This window comes from Buceros rhinoceros, unplaced genomic scaffold (genome assembly GCF_000710305.1).
Source record: "Buceros rhinoceros silvestris isolate BGI_N320 unplaced genomic scaffold, ASM71030v1 scaffold14684, whole genome shotgun sequence".
Lineage (NCBI taxonomy): Eukaryota > Metazoa > Chordata > Aves > Bucerotiformes > Bucerotidae > Buceros > Buceros rhinoceros.
Genome location: NW_010406594.1, coordinates 73,716 through 78,101, shown reverse-complemented (window position 1 = coordinate 78,101; position 4,386 = coordinate 73,716).

The following is a 4,386-nucleotide window of genomic DNA, read 5'->3' as shown; positions in this document are numbered from 1 at the left end:
GCAAGCAGAATTCTAAATGGGTCATTTAATTGAAATATAAAGATAAGCTTAATGCAAACACTTGAGCCTGAGAGCCATTTACTTCAGCTGCCTCTTTGTTATGCAGAATCCTCGGTGTTAGTAGGCAAATTCCTATGGCACTGTAAGAAATGCATGTAATGCTTTTCATTTTGATGGCTTAAAAGTCTAATTGCAGACATTCTTCTCACTGTCAGGTGTGCTATGCTCTGGAATACCTGGGTGGTACTGATTTGGTGCAGGAGTGTGTGTTGTTTCCAACAACCACTTCATATATTCATTATGAACCTCAGCTGCTGAGTTAGGTTTGGTGCCTGTGTCAGTAATAGAGGAAACTTTGGAGGAAATTGAGAAGTCCTGCAACACACTTAACAAATGGAGCAGTTCCCTGTGTTGCAGAAGAATTCCTTCTTGCTTCCTGGAGGTGGTCAGGTAAACCTTGAAGCTCAGAAAGAGCCGTCTCAGTCATGTGTTTAATTCTTGACTTTGCTAGGTGACCTCTCCCATGTGGCTGTAGAGCCAGTAAGATGTTCTTTTCTGACTGCACAGTGTCAGCAGTTGGTTGCTTCTTACATGGTAGACAGCAAAGTTATCCCTTTTTTGAAGCAGAAGATTAAGCAGTGGGACAACGAGTGTTGACGGATGTTCTGGAAACTCCACATGGCCCTGTGGCTGTTATATATTATGACATATATTATTTTGCATCTCAGTGTTCTGCAGCAGTACTCTGAAGGGTTTCATTAGTTTGCTACTTTTTAAAGCCAGCTTTATAAGAGCAGATTTTCATGATTGGAGATTCTTGCTTTACCACTGAAAAATCTGATATTTGTTTGCAAGCTGGATTTCTGTTAGGAGACTTGCCTTAGGTTCTACTAAATGTGTTTTGCTAATTGTGAGAAAATTGCAGAAGATGTTGATAAAAGAAAAGTCACTCTGGCTTCTCAAAAAGAACTGTTGAAGTTTTAGTAAGAGTTTGTTTTGTCAGACAAGTCAGTGCTTTCACTAAATCTGTTTGCTTTATTTAGAAGGAAAAATAATCATTAAAAGGACAGAGCAAGTGTAAATCACATTTAAGTTGGTTTCAGCCATGTAACTGATGAAGTAGTCTTGTTGGCCTTTCTTGAAAGGAATTTTCCCACTGATGCAGCCTAAAATAAAGAAATTGCACGAGCGGAATATTGTAGGATTTAAGGAGAGGAAGAGACAATTCTGCTAAGGCTGCTTTCTCTGATGCCACCAAGGCACTCAGAGTTTGGGCTGCAGACGTATTGCAGTTTTCTGTGAGGTAACTTATCTGTTGGTAGCTTTTTGGTCACTACCATTTACTGGGAAAATTGCACCCAGGACAAAGCTGAAGAGAAAATGGTGAGTACCCTAAAATGAAGCTGAATCTGATAGAAAACCCTGTGTCCTATCATACACTTTGCTCATGGTTTTCCAGCGAAAGCCCACGAAATGAAGTGCACCTGAATCACTGGAATTTAACAATAACATGATCCATCATGTGGCCCTGAAAAAGCTATTTGAGAGGATTCGAGTGTCGTATTAGGTTATGTGTAATATTTATGTGTGCCTTGCAAAGTTCTTCTTGGCTGGGATGAGTAACTCTCTGATAAGCAAATAAAATATCAGCCTAGACTCTACACTTTTCATTTTTTCTCTTGCCCAGATATTTGTTATGTTCATTATTGAAGTGGAAGGTGGGGATATGGGGTAAATATTTGTCGCTGCTGTGGAGGATTGATTTCACTGACAGCAGATGCTGGGAACTTACTGAGAGGAGGAACCTTTGTTATGTACTGACTGTCGTTAGTAGCAGCATGAGACAATCTGATATCTGGTCATATTTTTAAGGGATATTTGTGTTCTGTGTTTTGTGATGATTTGGGTCAGCTACTAAAACAGGTGCTTTTTATTTTCTGACTTTGAAATTGTGTCTTGAATCTGTAATGTCCTTAATGTCACCTGGTGTAACTCAGCTGGGCTCAGTGTGGCTACATGAATTTATATGAGGTAATCATGTGGCCCAGTAAAAGAATGAATGTGGGCAGTCTTGAGCTTGCTGAAATCTAAATTTCATCTAAATTAGTCTAGATTCACCCTCACAGGGGGAGATAACATTCCTATGCTGTGCTAGGATTCAGTTTAGTTCTGCTCTGTGCAGAAATTTTACCTCTGGGGTGAGCTTGCCTTGTAGCATTCACATCAGTGTCTTGTCCTCCGGTTCACTAATTTAACAGCTCATGAATCACACTGCACTGCTCAGCACTCCATTGTGCTTCTGATAATTAATCAGATATGGCTCTAATTACTGAATTTCAGCAGAATTTAACTATGGTCATCTGTAATGTCATCTATTATTGACATATTGTAGGGATATGGGCAACAGAAAAAGAACTTGCAGGAATGTCCTAATGAAAACAATGCTGACTTTTTCCCTCATAACCCCTTTTTTGTATAGCTGAGGTGTGGCCTCCTCATCTGGAGGTATCTGCCCGTTTATGAATAGCCCCATGATGTGCCATATTGTTGAAAGCTTTCTGATCTGCAGACACCCATGGGTAAGGTAACTGCCATTTATAAGCAGACACCTGCTTGGCCAGGGCTGTTGGTCTGCGTGCTCAGGGCAGAGCACACGGACTCAGCCAGAAGGAGCCATTCGCAGTTACTGCACGAAATGGGAACATACTGTAACTTGTCCTCTTCAACCTCAAACTGTAAGTCATCTCCTTCATCATTAGAAGCAATACCTATCATGTTGCAAAGCAGCACACCTCTGCCTCTAGCCAGGGCTGTGCTTTTTCTTGCTTCTGTTATTTATATGATTTTTGAAGACAGACGGCAAAGATGACAAAAGATGTGTTATCTTTTACTGATTAGAAGTGTGACAAAAGGCAGCGTTTGTCTTGTCAGGAGGAAAGCTGAACTAACGGGAGATGTATTTAGAGTCTACTGACTTTTCTTCCTGCAAATATCAAATGTGGTTATTTCTTTTGAAAACTAGAATTACACTTAAAAATTAAGTTGATTATTGTACTCTTAAAGTAAACATTGCAATCTTGCTAATCCTGCTGTTAACTGACTTATTCCCAAGGTTTCTGTCCAATGCTTTTAAACTAGTTGAAAGTAGAAGGTGCAGTAGGCAATTATTATTAATCACATCAATCAAAAACCGCTTTCACAGCTCAATCTGGCATCTGTGTCTCATGCTTTGACAAACTTTTTCCCTTAACATGCTACAGTTGTTTTCTGTAGAATTCTGATATACAGTCCGTGGTTATTTCTAGTGGGATTTCAGATGCTTTGAGTTTCTTTTGATCCTTTGAGGTGCACAAGTAGATGTGGTACTGATGCAGCAAACACTTGGAGCAGAGCAGACTGCTAAAATCCTGCTCAATTTAAACAAGGCAGCAGCAAACCACTTCAGTAATACGAAAAATGTTCAGAGGTGCAGTGGTTGTGGGAGGGGATGCAGATTGTTTATTTAACAAAGTACATTATTGATGTTACACTTGGGAGATTTTTGCAAACACATAGCTAAAAGGTGCAAATTGGTATTAGCATATTTAATGGGTGCAGAAACTCCTGCTTTCTTGGTCTGTAGGCCATTGGGCAGGAGAGACAGCTTGCTGAAGTATTCAGGACTGGCTTAGCAGCTTATTTTTATGGAATAGAAATGTATTCCCTTGGCACAAGGTGCAGTCAGTAAATGCCTGATAACAGCATGGTCACCTACTTGTTTGTAGTTTGTATTCAGCTGGTGAAACTGGTTAAGGACAGTCTGATTTGTGTGTAGGGTAAACGCATATGACTTTGGCTCGAGCATTTGTAGCAGCCTGTAATTGTAGGAGCACAGGGATGCTGCAGTACTCAGAGGAAGTGTGGCTGCCTCTCTGTCACATAAGATGAGCAGATCAAGAGGCTTTTTCCTCTGTTTAAAGTTTTCCCCCTCTGATTTCTCAAGAGAGCTTAGATGAAAAATTAGTTAACTCTTTCTTTTTTTCCCCTCTTATTTTGGGTGTTCTAATGATTTTACATCCTTAGGTAATTAATACTGGGGAGACAGCAGCTGAATCAAAGGTTTGTTTGAAATCTTAACAGTTGTACTATACCTGTTGAATTGGTTTAGGATATGCTGTATCAGACATAGTAGGAATAGAGAGGCTGCTGGTTTGATTTTTATTTACACACAGAAGTATTTTGTATATGTGGTGTGCAGGGTATAAAAATATCTTTTGAAATGCCTCTTTAATACATGTTTACTATTAGTACATTCTTGGTTTGAACTTTTTTTTCCTCTCTGTTTTGCTTTGGGGTTGGAGTTTCCATTAGCAGTACTGTCTGGTTGTCATCAAGAATTACAGGCTG